General features: G+C 34.3%; 1 protein-coding gene across 1 annotated transcript in view; it reads left to right on the top strand.

Annotated features, from left to right (window-relative positions):
* The window catches only part of VPS13B (vacuolar protein sorting 13 homolog B), an 820,834-nt gene that overhangs the window by 22,824 nt on the left and 782,048 nt on the right, over positions 1 to 15,962 (top strand). Inside the window, exon 3 of the mRNA XM_030304021.2 lies at positions 2,685 to 2,828. The gene's annotated coding sequence lies outside the window, so the exon portion shown is untranslated. The remainder of the gene's footprint in view (positions 1 to 2,684; positions 2,829 to 15,962) is intronic.

The following is a 15,962-nucleotide window of genomic DNA, read 5'->3' as shown; positions in this document are numbered from 1 at the left end:
AGTTTTTATTTTTTAAATATTTATTTCTGAGAGAGAGGCAGAGAGAGGCGGACAGAAGATCCATAGCAGGGTCCGCGCTGACATCAGAGAGCCCAATGCAGGGCTCCAGCTCACAAACTGCAAGATCATGTCCTCAGCCCAAGACAGATGCTCAACTGACTGAGCCACCCAGGCACCCCTACCCATTTTTAGATTGATTACTTTTTGTTGTTTCAGATACTAACCCTTCATTAGATAACATGGTTTGCAAATAGTTTCTCCCATTCAATATGTTGCTTTTTCACTCTCTTGAATGTTTTCTTTGCTGCCTGAAGGTTTTTAAGATTTGTCTATATTTGCTTTTGTTGTTTGTTAAATTTAAAGTATATCTGTTTTCTTTTAGAATATTTTGTGATAGCCCACCTAGAATTAGGTTTTTGAGAACAATTCAACCCCCTTCTTAAATTCTTTGTTACTAATAAACTTTGTGCAGTCACAGATGTTCTGGTTTTAGGAATGTTTTTCACCATGTATTTCTTAATGGTTATAAGTGAATAAAATATTTTAAAGTTGTACTATATATCTTGAAGTAAAAGGAATGAAAATTGTTTATATAGTTACATTAAGGATGGTCTGGGGCGCCTGGGTGGCTCAGTCGGTTAAGCGTCTGACTTCAACTCAGGTCATGATCTCGCGGTCCATGAGTTCGAGCCCCGCGTCGGGCTCTGGGCTGATGGCTCAGAGCCTGGAGCCTGCTTCAGATTCTGTGTCTCCCTCTCTCTCTGCCCCTCCCCCATTCATGCTCTGTCTCTCTCTGTCTCAAAAATAAATGTTAAAAAAAAAAAAAGATGGTCTGTTATAACAATATTTGTGTTTTGTCTTCTATGAGACATAAATGTATTCTCATTTATTTATCACAACTCTGAGGAAATGGAAATGATCTTGCTTATGGTCAGATGATTAATAAATGTTTGACTTCAACTGGATTTCCAACATGGGTGATATGGTTTAAAATTCCATGTTCAAATATAGAATGCTGCCTCTTGTGTTAGTGTTTAGATAGTAGTTAAGTTGATTAGTAGCATTCTGATGATCTGACTTCTTGATTCCTGTGCTTTTTAAATTTCTTCCTGAGAAAACCCAATTTGTACCCATAAACTGCAACTTTGGTAGCCATTTCACAAATGTATCATTGTTATACACATGAGAAAGTGGTAGAGATGGCAATATCATGGGCTCATTGTCCAAGTAGGTGCATAGCGAATGGAGAGTATTAAGTGCTCATAATGGAAGTATAGATGCAGTATAGTTGTAGTGAAGAGCAAGGACATCATATTTTCCAGTTTTGAGTCCTGATTTTCCAGAATGTGTCATTTTGGGCAGTTATTTGACCTTTAAATGCCTCAGATTGTTTATCTGTAAAATTGGTAGAATAATAGTATTTACCTTTTAGGGCTCTTTTAAGGATTAAATAATTGTATGCAGGTAAAGTGCTTGGTATATAGTAAGTGCTTGGTAAACATTGTTTTGTTACAGACACTGATCAAAATATATGTGCCAGTTGATTTTTACTTGAAACTACTGCATCTTTCAAATTAATGTAATAATGGCAAATACTTAAATTGTGACACACCACTAGAATAATGTGGAAATGGATTTTTAGTATTGTGCTCTTGCAAGAAAAAATACTTATGAGGACATACATGAGGCCTACACATTTGTTGTTACCTTTTTTATAATAATTGCTCTTTGAGGAAGATAATATTCTAAGCACTTTATGTAAGTTCATTTCATCCTCAGTGATACTGTTGTCTGAATTTTACAGATAAAGAAACTGTGACACAGATACATTAAACAAGTTGCCCAGTGGTTTGCCATACTGCTTAGGTTTAACTGTATTGCTAACTATGTTGCTAAACTAAGTAGGTGGGCAATTGTTGGATGAATGAATAACGTATATCTTAACTTTCACAAATAGAATTAAAATAACGGGAAAATGTGATTGAATTATAATCTACAATTTATTTTTTTCCTTTGTTGATTTGTAACAAAAATTTTATCAGTGAAACAAATTACTGATATATAGTGATTATGGTGACATTTATGTTTTCATTTGTAACCTTTTTTCTAATAATGAAACCAGTCAGAAAACATTTAAATTTTATGACCAGATAGTATCTAGGTACAATCTTTAATTGGATAAAGCTCAATACTTTTTATTTTTCAAGGTTAGTCACTTGTTTTTTAGGTCACTCTCCTATTTCTAACTCGGCTCCCTCCATACCCTTTTAACTTGCCTTACGATCCTGTTTTGTTTAAAACACATTTTAAATACATATTTTTTAGATGGAGATTTTAAACAATATGCCATTCAGTTATCTCAATTAATGCTGTCTGTTAAGACTATTACAGCCACTACCATATATGAAACTTTATTATGTACCATGTATTGTATATTATATCCATTCAAAAGAAAAAGAAATGGAGACCTAGGCAGGTTAAGCAGCTTATTAAAAGTAACTTGTACAATACATTTTTGTGTTGTATCTTTAACTATAGTTTAACAAACTATTTGGTGCTTTTTGTTGAATAATATTTCTGAAAATGTTTTTGTTTTAGAAACCTCATTTCTCTTTTCAGAAAGTAATTTGGATATTAGAATGAAAAAATTAAGCACTTACTAACCTTTAATATTTTGTTTTAAGGAATTGAAATTACCATTCACTTTTTTAAGTGGACATATTCATGAGTTGAGGATCCATGTACCATGGACAAAGCTTGGTTCAGAACCAGTGGTAATTACCATCAATACAATGGAATGCATTTTGAAACTTAAAGATGGAATACAGGTAAGAAGTTATTGAATCTAGTTGTTTATGTTAACCAATTTTAATAGGTATTGGTGTTTGATATGTCTTTATCTAAAGCTTACATATACTTAACTGTTTCTCACATGCTTATTAAAGTAACATATTGTAAAGTCACAAGTAACTATGAAAGGTTGTCTTAAATTTGGATAAACATTCTAATGGATATTTTCATACTAATTTTACTTAATGTAATCATAACTATCATAGGGATCATGTAGATGGCTTATCTGTATCGACTAAAAGTGGGACTTCATTGTGTCCCACAATGTGTTCAATTTTTAGGTGAAGGTTTTTGAATTTTTGCTAAAGACCTGTATAATTTTTTTGTTTACATGACATTTCTAAATGAGATTAAAATTTCTCATTTTTTGAGATGAAAATATTTTGAATTTACCTTCATGTCAAAATTTTTAAGTTTTTAGTTTAATTCCAGTTGGTTAATGTACAGTGTTACGTTAGTTTCAGGTGTACAATATAGTGTTTAACACTTACATACCACACCATGTGCTCCCCAAGTGCATTCCTTAATCCCCATCACCTATTTCACCCGTCTCCACTCCCACCTCCCCTCTGGTAACTGTTCTCTATATTTTAAAATCTTTTTCTTGGTTTGCCTCTCTCTTTCTCTCTCTCTGTCTCTCTCTCTCTGTCTCTCTCTCTCTGTCTATCTCTCTCTGTCTCTCTCTCTCTCTCTCCCCCTTTGCTGGTTTGAATGGATAAAGAAGCTGTGGTGTATATATACTATGGAATCTTAGCCATAAGAAAGAATGAAATCTTGCCATTTGCAATGATATGGATAGAACTAAAGAGTATTATGCTAAACAAAATAAGTCAAAGAAAGGCAAATATCATATGATTTCACTCATACGTGGAATTTAAGAAACCTGTCAAATTTCTTTGAAGTTTTGGCATCAGAAACTGATTCTTTGTTTTCTTTTTTGTTTTTCTGACTTACCTTTTCTTTGACCCATGTTACATTTATTTTTAATAGTTTTTTTCTTTCTTGTAAAAGTGTAATACTTTTACAGTTTCTAGCAAAAATTAATCTGGAAAGCTAATAAGTCTGATAGCAACATATTATAAATTTTTTAATTTTCATCTTACATAAAAGTAGTGTCTTTTATTTTTATTACTTTTTCCTTAGCTCATATTTTACTTTCAGGTTTAAAAAATGCTTTTTAGGGGTGCCTGGGTGGCTCAGTTGGTTAAGCGTCTGACTTTGGCTCAGGTCAGGATCTCAGAGTTCATGAGTTCGAGCACTGCATCGGGCTCTGTGCTGACAGCTCAGAGCCTGGAGCCTGGAGTTCTCTCTCTGCCTCTCCCTATCTCGCACGCACATGCGCGTGCTCTCTCTCCCAAACATAAATGTTAAAAAAAAAATAAAAATGTTTTCTAGAACCAAATGAGTTGATGAGTATTATTAAATTGTTACACTTAAATTACTAATTTATTAAACATTAAGGCAATCTTAGTGTATCCTAAATATAACTCCGGCATCTGTGAAATTAAGGTTATTTATGATGTTAAAATCATTTCCTATTTTAAGAAGATACTTTGAGTTTCATATCAACCCACTAGGCTCATCTTTTTTTCCTTGTATGAAATCTTTGATTCCAAATCTTTTATTATCCAATTTAACTGATATAGTTTCTGGAAGTAAGTAGACCGATGTTATAGTCCCATGAGAATTTATTTTGTAAACTTAAAATACATGGGAGATTGATTTAGAAATCTGTGAGATAGTTATATTACAGCAAAAGTTTTATTTTACATTTATATTTGGTAATTCTCAAATGGTTCTTAATCATCATCTGTTCCTGGAATTTACATTTTTTTTTTTTTTAAAGTCTGGACTTGGTTATACCACCCATGGAGTGCTCCATATTAAGAGAAAAAGAAAATCCAGACACTATTTTTTTCAATGGGAAGGTGGAAGTTTCAAGGCCAGATGTCCCATAAGAAACACATTTTAAAAGAGGCAAATTACAACTAATTATAGAGACTGCAGAAAAGATTTGTAACACATGACTTAGTGTAACCTAGAACTAATATTTGATATTGGACCATGCAGATGGCTACTGCAGGAATGATCAGATTTCCTGCTTGCATGGTATTTGAGACTTGAATTTTGTGGTGTGTACAGCAAAAGGTCAAGTGTCATGAATGTAAACTACTCTCAAAATAAGTATTTTTTGCAGATGTTTAAAATTTTGAGGTAGAAAGGATTTTTGAAAATTATGGTTCACATTTGGACAAATTATTCAGTAGTGTACATCCCCAGAGAGTAATACTTAGGTTAGTGATTGGAATTAATTTTTCAGGAAGACAGTATACATGAAACATATTTTTAAACACTTTATTTTCCTGTTTTAAGTTTTGTCTAGTGTAGTAGGAAATTAAGTTAAAAATTACACATGTACTAATAAGACTGAATGAGCCCATATTAAATTATTTCAAGTTATTACATTGTAGAATCAAAATGAAGAAAATACTTTGTAAATACAATTAGTGTGTGATGGTTGGGTAAATGAAGGGATTGTTTAGAGTTCTAGATATGAATCTGTTAAAAATACTATTGATATTTGAGAATGTAATAAAATACAATTTAAAAGTTAGAAATCTGAGGTCTAATTCTGAAAAGGTCATTATAAAAATATAATATTGCTAAATGCCTTGGTAAGAAGGCACGCCTAGTTTGTAAAGTTCAATTTAATTCTACCAACATTTGTTGATTTCCTGTCCATCAGTGCCTTGAAAAGCATTGCCAAGATATCTGTATAATCTTCTAAGGAGACTTAGAAACAGAGATTCATTATGATTGAGGGTGACTCTAGTGATAATAGTTACAATATAATGCCTTAACATGTGTCTGTAAGTAGTTTTATAGAGATTTTTTTTCATTGACAAGGTGACCCAAATTGTTGTGTTAGGTAAAATAAAGGCCACCTTTATGTCCACACTGAATTATTTTTGACAGATAGATATTTCACTGAGAATATTTAACTTTACTCTGAGAGACATCTGTCATCATACCCACCTTTTAGATTCTTCAGATTTTGTTACTTGTGAACTGTTGTTTTTGTTTTGGACCTTACAGAAATTTATTCATGACATATCGTCAGTGGTCCAGGACTGATTTGTTTAACTAGCTCACTCTAGTGTAATCATAGAAATACCTGTGGATCCAGCATTAACTAAATGCTCCTATCCTTTTGCATCTTCTTGCTTTTTAGCCTCTGTGGGTCTCATCTGTAAAATAGGGCAAAACTTGCTACATAGTTCTTATTCTAGTGTATATGCTTTCTTTGCTCATTGTATTAGTAAGTCTTATAAAAAAGGCTTCTTCAGCTTGAAGAGAGTAGTAGTAAATTTGTTTTTAAAGAACTTATTTATTCTGATCTTTCGATCACCTAGAATGTAAGAAAAGAAAAACTTAAAATCTTTTGACCTGATAAATGTAACCATCTTCAAGTCTGTTTACAGAATACTTCTCATAAAAAAAACCTTAAAATCTTTTTATCTAAACCAAAACTTTAAAATATTAGTAAAAACTAGTGAAAAGGAACAAAGCTTTTTGTTTATGTGCTTTTTAAAAAAAATTTATTTTTTAATTTACATCCAAGTTAGTTTATAGTGCAACAATGATTTCAGGAGTAGATTGCTTAATAACCCCTTACCCATTTAGCCCATCCCCCCTCTCAAATGCCTCCACTAACCCTCTGTTTGTTCTCTATATTTAAAGAGTTTCTTATGTTTTGTTCCCCTCCCTGTTTTTACATTTTTGCTTTCCTTCCCTTATGGTCATCTGTTTTGTGTCGTAAAGTCCTCATATGAATGAAGTCATAAGATACTTGTCTTTCTCTGGCTGACTAGTTTCACTGAGCATAATAGCCTGTAGTTCCATCCACATAGTTGCGAATGGCAAGATTTCATTCTGTTTGATTGCTGAGTGGTACTCCATTGTATATATATACCATATCTTTATCCATTCATCCATCAATGGACATTTGGACTCCTCCCATAATTTGGCTATTGTCAATAGTGCTGCTGTAAACCTGAGAATGCTTAAGATCTACTCTTAGCAAATTTCAAGTATATAATATAGTATCATTAACTATCGTCACCAAGCCATACGTTAGAATCTCAGATCGTGTTCAGCTTGTAAGTGGGAGTTTGTACCCTTTGACTAATATTGCCCATTTCACCTGGGACCTGTCAAATGTTATTCTACTGTTTCTATGAGTTTGACGTGTTTTTATTTTTTTATTTTTTTTTTAGATTACACTAAGTGGAATCATAGTGATTCTACACCGTATTTGTTTTTGTTTGGCTTATTTCACTTTGCACAATGCCTTCCAGTTTCATCTATGTTGTTGCAAATGGCAGGATTTCTGTATCTTTACAGCCGAATAATATTTCCCTGTGTGTGTGTGTGTGTGTGTGTGTGTGTGTGCGCGCGTGTGTGTGCGCGCGCGCGCGCTCCCTCCTGTCCGTTTCCCCACTCACCCATTGATGGACACTTAGGTTATTTCCATATCTTGGCTGTTGTGAGTAATGCTGCAGTGAACATGAGAGTACAGGTATCTATTTGAAATAGTGATATTGTTTTCTTTTGTTATATACCCAGAAGTAGGATTGCTGGATAATATGTTCTATTTTTTTTCTCCTACATTCTTTTTTTTTCTTTTTCTTTTAACTTGTTTTATTTTTTATTTTTTTAAATTTACATCCAAATTAGTTAGCATATAGTGCAACAATGATTTCAGGAGTAGATTCCTTAGTGCCCCTTACCCATTTAGCCCATCCCCCTTCCCCCAACCCCTCCAGTAACCCTCAGTTTGTTCTCCATATTTATGACTCTCTTGTGTTTTGTCCCTCCCTGTTTTTATGTTATTTTTGTTTCCCTTCCCTTTTGTTCATCTGTTTTGTCTCTTAAAGTCCTCATATGAGTGAAGTCATATGACTTTTGTCTTTCTCTAATTTCACTTAGCATAATACCCTCCAGTTCCATCCATGTAGTTGCAAATGGCAAGATTTCATTCTGTTTGATTGCTGAGTAATACTCCATTGTATACATATACCACATCTTTATCCATTCATCCATCGATGGACATTTGGGCTTTTTCCATACTTTGGCTATTGTTGATAGTGCTGCTATAAACATGGGAGTGCATGTGTCCCTTCAAAACAGCACACCTGTATCCCGTGGATAAACGCCTAGTAGTGCAGTTGCTGGGTCGTAGGGTAGTTCTGTTTTTAGTTTTTTGAGGAACCTCCATACTGTTTTCCAGAGTGGCTGCACCAGCTTGCATTGCCACCAACAATGCAAAAGAGATCCTCTTTCGCTGCATCCTCGCCAACATCTGTTGTTGCCTGAATTGTTAATATTAGCCATTCTGACAGGTGTAAGGTGGTATTTCATTGTGGTTTTGATTTGTATTTCCCTGATGATGAGTGATGTTGAGCATTTTTTCATGGGTCAGTTGGCCATCTGGACGTCTTCTTTGGAGAAGTGTCTATTCATGTCTTCTGCCCATTTCTTCACTGGATTATTTGTTTTTTGAGTGTTAAGTTTGGTAGTTCTATTTTTAAATTTTTGAGGAACGTCTGTACTGTTTTCTATAATGATAATACCAATTTACATTACTACCAACATTGTACAAAGGGTCCCTTTTTTCAGTATTCATTATCTCATGTCTATTTGATAATAGCCATCCTAAGAGGTTTGAGATGATACCTTATTATGGTTTTGATCTGCATTTTTCTGATGGCTACTAACGTTCGGTGTGTTTTCAGGTACCTGTTGGACTTGTGTAACTTAAAAAAGATTTTAATGTTTTTATTTTATTTTTGAGAGAGAGAGAGACACAGTGAGAGCGGGGGAGGGGCAGAGAGAGATGGAGACAGAATCTGAAGCAGGCTCCAGGTTCTGAGCTGTCAGCACAGAGCCCAACGTGGGGCTTGAACTCATAGATTGCGAGATCATGACCTGAGCCAAAGTTGGGTGCTCAACCGACTGAGCCACCCAGGCACCCAAACTTTTTTTTAATTTTTTTTTTTTAATGTTTCTTTATTTTTGGGAGATACTTATTGCGAGCAGGGGAGGGGCAGAGAGAGAGGGAGACAGAGAATTCGAAGCCAACGCCAGGCTCTGTGTTGACGGCTTAGCACAGAGCCTGATGCAGGGCTCAAACTCATGAACTGTGAGATCAAGACTTGAGCTGAAGTCAGATGCTTAACTGACTTAGCCACCCATGTGCCCTGGGCTTGTGTGACTTATTTAGAAAAAAGTTTATTCTGTTCCTTTTCTCATTTTTAATTGGAGTGTTTTTTGACAGTTTAGAAGTTGATTTTTCATAATTTTGATACCAACCCCTTATCAGATATATGGCTTGCTAATATATATTCTCCCATATCACAGGTTGGCTTTTCATTTTGTTTATGGTTTCCTTGGCTGTACAGAAGCTTTTTAATATGATGTAGTCCCACTTGTGTGTATGTGTGTGTGGTCTTTTTTTTTTTTTTTTTTTTTTGCTTTTGTTGCCTGTACATTTGGTCTTGTCTCCAAAAAATAATTGCTGTGACCAATTTCAAGGAACCTTTTCCCTTATGTTTTCTTCTAGTATTTGTGAAGTTTCAAGTCTTCCACTTGAGGCTTTAATCCATTTTGAGTTAATTTGTGTAACTGGTATAAGATAGTAGTCTATTTTCTTCTTTCTTTTTTTGTACATGAATATCCAAATTTCCCAGCATGATTTGTTGAAGAGACTATCCTTTCTCCATTGTGTGCTCTTGGTGCCCTTGTTAATGATTAGTTGACCCTATATGTATGGGTTTATTTCTGGGCTATCAATTCTGTTTCATTGATCTATGTGTCTTTTTAAAAAATTTTTTTAATGTTTTATTTTTGAGAGAGAGACAGAGCATGAGTGGAGGAGGAGCAGAGAGGGAGGGAGACACAAACTGAAGCAGGCTTCATGTTCTGAACTGTCAGCACAGAGCCTGACATGGGGATCGAACTTAGGAACAGTGAGATCATGACCTGAGTCCAAGCTTGATACTTAACCTACTGAGCCACCCAGGTGCCCCTATGTGTCTGTTTTTATTGTTAGTACCTCCTGTTTTGATTACTATATAGTTTGTAACATATTTGAAATCAGGAAATGTGATTCCTTCAGCTTTGTTCTTTTTTCTCACGATTATTTTGGCTATTTGAGATCTTTTTGTGGTTCTATATGAATTTGTTTTTCCTATTTATGTGAGAAAATGCCATTGAAGTTTTGATAGGGATAGCATTGAATCTGTAGATCACTTTAGGTATTTTTTTTTTTTGATGCTATTATAAATGTGAATGCTCTTTAGTTCATTAATAGCTTATAGAAACACAACTGATTTTTGTATAGTATTTACTTTGTATCTTGTAACTTTACTGAATTTACTAGTCCTACTAGTTTTTTTTGTAGGAGTGTTTAGAATTTCCTATATGTAAGACACTGTCATCTGCAAACTGATAATTTTACTGCTCCCTTTCCAGTTGGATGCCTTTTATTTCTTCTTATTTCCAAGTTGTTCTGGCTAATACTTCCAGAATTATGTTGAGTGGTGGAGTGTGGGCATCTGTCTTATTCCTGTTCTTATAGGAAAATGTTTCAGCTTTTCACCACTGAGTATGATATTAGCTGTCATGTTGTCATATATGGCCTTTATTATGTTGAAGTACATTCCTTCTATATTTAATTTGTTGAGAGTTTTTTTTATCATGAAAGGATGTTGATTATGGCCAGATGCTTTTTCTGCACCTAATGAGATGGTATGATTTTTATCCTTCATTTGTTAATTTGATGTATTATATTTATTAGTTTGTGTATATTGAACCATCGTGGCATCCCAGGGATAAATCCCACTTGATCATGCTCTATGAGTTTTTTAATGTGCTGTTTAATTCAGTTTGCTAATATTTTGTTGAGAATTTTTTTTTTAACATTTATTCATTTTATGAGAGAGAGAGAGAGACTGAGCACGGGTGGGGGAAGGGCAGAGAAAGAGAGGGAGGCAAAGAATCCGAAGCAGGCTCCAGGCTCTCAGCTGCCAGCACAGAGCCCAACGTGGGACTTGAACCCATGAACTGTGATATCATGACATGAACCAAAGTCGGATGCTTAACTGACTAAGCCACCCGGGCGCCCCTCTTGTTGAGAAGTTTTACATCTTTATTCATCAGGGATACTTGCCATACTTTTTTTTACAGTGTTCTTGTCTAGGTTTGGTATTACAGTAATGCTGGACTCCTAAAATGAGTTTGGAAGTATTCCATCCTGTTCAGATTTTTTGAAGGGTTAGAGAAGGATTGGCATTAATTCTTCTGTATATATTTGGTATAATTCACCTGTGTAGTATTTTTTTGGGGCTTTGTTTTGTTTCTTTAAAGTTTTTATTTTTTATTTTGATTATGACGGGTGCACTTATTAATCCCCATCAACTCTTTAATCCATTTTCCTATCCACCTCCCCTCTGGTAACCATCAGTTCTCTTCAGTTAAGAGTCTATTTCTTGGTTTGTCCTTCCCTTTTTGTTCCCCTTTTCTTGTTTTCCTTCTTAAATTCCACATGAGTGAAATCATATGGTATTTGTCTTTCTCTGACCTCTTTCACGTAGCTATTATATTCTCTAGCTCCACCTATATTGTTGTAAGTGGCAAGATTTCATTCTTATTTATAGCTAAATAATATTCCATTGCATATGTATATCCCACATCTTCTTTATTCATCTGTTGATGGACACTTAGGTTGTTTCCATAATTTGGTTATTATAGATAACACTGCTATAAATATTGAGGTGCATATCCCTTTTAATTCATGTTTTTGTATTCTTTAAGTACCTAGTACTGCAATTGCTAGATCATGGGGTAGTTCTATTTTTAACTTTTTGAGGAACCTCCATACTGTTGTCCAGAGTGGCTGCACCAGTTTGCATTCCTACCAACAGTGCAAGAGGGTTCCTCTTTCTCTACATCCTTACCAACACCTGTTGTTTGTTGTGCTGTTGATTTTAGCCATTCTGACAGGTGTAAAGGGTGATATCTTATTGTATTTTGATTTGCATTTCCCTGATGATGAGTGATACTGAGCATTTTTTTCATGTGTCTTTTGGCCATCTGGATGTCTTTTTTGGAAAACTGTCTATGTCTTCTATTTTTAAACTGGATTGTTATTTTTTGGGGTGTTGAGTTTGATAAGTTCTTTATAGATTTTATATACTGACCCTTTATCAGATTTGTCATTCGCAAATATCTCCTCATACTGAAGGTTGCCTTTTAGTTTTGTTGATTGTTCTCTTCACTGTGCAGGACTCTTATGGTTTCCTGTATCACATTTAGGTCTTTATTCATTTTGAGTTTATTTCTGTCTATTTGAAAAGAGAATGGTTCAGTTTTATTCTTTTTCATGTAGCTGTCCAGTTTTACCAGCACCATTTGTTTAAGAGACTGTCTTTTTTTCCATTGGATATTCTTTCCTGCTTTGTTGAAGATTGACTATATGAGTTCATTGCTGGGTTTTCTGTTCCATTCATCTGTTTGTCTGTTTTTATGCCAGTGCCATACTGTCTTGATCACCACAGCTTTGTAATATAAATTGAAGTCTGGAATTGTGATGCCTCCAGGTTTGCTTTTCTTTTTCAAGATTGCTTTGGCTATTTGGGATCTTGTGTGGTTCCGTACAAATTTTAGGATTGTTTGTTCTAGCACTGTGAAAAATGCTGTTGGTATGTTGATAGGGATTGCATTAAATTTGTAGATGACTTGGTTAGTATAGACAACTTAACAATATTTATTCTTCCAGTCCATGAGCATTGAACAGCTTTCTATTTCTTTGTGTCAACTTCAGTTTCTTTCTTCATTGTTTCATAGTTTCAGAGTACAGGTCTTTTACCTCTTTGGGTAGGTATATTTCTAGGTATTATTTTTGGTGCAGTTGTAAATGAGATTGTTTTTATAATTTGTCTTTCTGCTGCTTCATTATTGGCATATATAAATGCAGCTAATGTATGTTGATTTTTATATCCCGTGACTTTACGGAGTTTGTGTATTCTAACATTTTTTGTGGTGGAGTTTTTTGAGTTTTCTGTAAGAATATCATGTCATCTGCAAATAGAGTTTTACTTCTTCTTACTGATTCGGATGCTCTTTATTTTTGTTGTTTGATTGTTTTAGCTAGGACTTCTAGTACTGTGTAGATTAAAAGTGGTGAGTATCGCCATCCTTGTCTTGTTCCTGGATCTTAAGGAAGGCTTCTCAGTTTTTCCCCATTGTGGATGATTGTTAGCTGTGGGTTTTTCATATATGACCTTTATTATGTTAAGGTATGTTAAGGTGTTGAAGTTTGATGGTTTTTATCATGAAAGGTGGCAATGCATTGTCATATGCTTTTTCTGCTTCTATTGAAAGGATCATATGGTTTTTACCCTGTTATTGATGTGACATATCACGTTGATTTGCAAATTTTGAACCACCTTTACAAGCTATGAATAAATCCCATTTGATTGTGTTTTTTTTTTTTTTTTCTTTTTTGGTTAATGATTTTTTGCAGTGTATTGTTGGATTTGTTTTGCTAGTATTTTGTTGAGGATTTTTGTATCTATGTTCATCAGAGATATTAGCGTGTAGTTTTTTATTTATTTTTTTGTGGTGTTTATGTGGTTTTGATATCAGGGTAATGTTGGCCTTATAGAATGAATTTGGAAGTTTTCCTTCCTATTTCTATTTTTCGGAGAAGTTTGAGAATCGGTATTAACTCCTTTTAAAATGTTTGATGGAATTTTTTTTTTTTTTTTTTTTAATTTTTTTTTTTCAACATTTATTTATTTTTGGGACAGAGAGAGACAGAGCATGAACGGGGGAGGGGCAGAGAGAGAGGGAGACACAGAATCGGAAACAGGCTCCAGGCTCCGAGCCATCAGCCCAGAGCCCAACGCGGGGCTCGAACTCACGGACCGCGAGATCGTGACCTGGCTGAAGTCGGACGCTTAACCGACTGCGCCACCCAGGTGCCCCTTGATGGAATTCTTTTGTGAAGCCATTTAGTCCTGGACTTTTGTTTATTGGGAGTTTTTTGCTTACTGATTCTATTTCTTTGCTGGTTATCTGTTCAAATTTTCTATTCCTGTATCAGTTTTTGTAGTTTACATGTTTCAAGGAATTTATTCATTTATTGAGGTTGTCCAATTTGTTGGCATATAATTTTTCATAATATTCTCTTATAATTGTATTTCTGTGGTTTTGATTGTTATTTCTCCTGTCTCATTTGTGATGTTATTTATTTGGGTCCTTTCTTTTTTCTTTTGATAAGTCAGGCTAATTATTCAAAGAACCAGTTCCTAGTTTCATTGATCTGTTCTTCTGTTTATTTTGTTTTGTTTTGTTTCTGTATCATTTATTTCTGCTCTCATCTTATATCCCTTCTTCTGTTGGCTTTAGGCTTCATTTGTGTAGGGTTAAGTTTTCTAGCTCTGTTAGGTGTAAGGTTAGGTTGAGATTTTTTTGCTTCTTGAGGTAGGCCTGTATTTGCTTTTGCTGCATCCGAACTTTTGAGGCATTGTGTTTTCATTTGTTTCCATGTACTTTTTAATTCTTTTATTTCCTGGTTGACCCATTCATTGTTTTGTAGCATGTTATTTAACCTCCATGTATTTGTGGTTTTTCCAAATTTTTCCTTGTGGTTGACTTTTAGTTTCATAGTGTTGTGGTCAGAAAAGATGCATGGTATGACTTATATCTATTTAAATTTGTTGAGGCTTGTTTTGTGGCCTAATATGTGATCTTTTCTGGAGAATGTTACATGTGCACTTGAAAAGAGTGCATATTTTGCTGTATTAGGATGGAATGTTCTCAATCTGTTTGTTAAATCCGTCTGGTCCAGTTGTCATTCAAAGTCATTCAGTGTTGTTTCCTTGTTGAGTTTTATTTAGATGACTTGTCCATTGATGTAAGTGGGGGTATTAAAGTTCCCTACTATTAGTTTCTTTATTATTGTTTTATATACTTGAACTTTATTGATTAGTTCCTTTGTTACTGTTTTATATATATTTATGTACTTGTATGCTTCGATAATAGGGGCTTAAGTATTTATAATTGTTAGATCTTCTTGTCGTATTGTGCCTTTTGTTATTATATAATGTCTCTTTTGTCTTTTGTTACGGTTTTATTTTAAAGTCTATTTAGTGTGTTATAAGTATTGCCACTCTGGCTTTTTTTGGACATGCATTTGCATCATAAATATTTCCCCATCTTCTCACTTGAATCTGCAGGAGCCTTTACGTCTGAAATGAGTCCCTTGTAGGCACTGTATGGATAGATGAGTCTTGGTTTCTTTCTATCCATTCTGTCACCCTGGGTCTTTTGGAATGTTTGGTCCATTTACAGTTAAAGTAATTATTGATATCTATTTATTGCTATTTTACTACTTGTTTTGTGGCTGTTTCTGAGGATTTTTTTCTCTGATCCTTTATTTCATGGCTTGCTGGTTATTATTATTTTCTTAGTACTGTATTTGGCTTTTTTCCTTTTTATTCCCTGCATATTTATTAGTTCTTGATTGGTGGTTGTCATTAGGTTTATCTGTAACATATTCTGCATATAGCAGTCTATATTAAGTTAATAGGTGTTGAAGTTTGAACCCATTTTTTACTCCTCTCCTCGTCACGTTTTATGTATATGCTGTCATATTTTACATCCTTTTATTTAGTGAGTTTCTGGACTGCTATTTTACAGAAATATTCATTTTTATTGCTTTTGTGTTTTCTGCCTTCATACTGTCATTTTTGGCCTTTCCACTCCAGAGTTCCTCATTAATATTTCTTGTAGGGCTGGTTTAGTTGTCATGAACTCCTTTAGTTTTTGTTTGAGAAACTCTTCCTTCTATTCTAAATCATAGCCTTTCTATATAGAGTATTCTTGACTGCAGGTTTTTCCCATTCAGTATTTTGAATATAACTTGCCATTCTTTTCTGCCATAGAAAGTTTTTGCTGAAATATCCACAGATAGTGTTTTGGGGTTTCCTTTGTATGTAACTGTCTGCTTTTGTCTTGCTGCTTTCTTGTTTTAATAAGTATTGCTG

Source organism: Lynx canadensis, chromosome F2, assembly GCF_007474595.2.
Source record: "Lynx canadensis isolate LIC74 chromosome F2, mLynCan4.pri.v2, whole genome shotgun sequence".
NCBI classification, from domain to species: Eukaryota; Metazoa; Chordata; class Mammalia; order Carnivora; family Felidae; genus Lynx; species Lynx canadensis.
The sequence above is the reverse complement of the archived record's forward strand: the minus strand, read 5'-3'. Positions and strand labels throughout refer to the sequence as shown.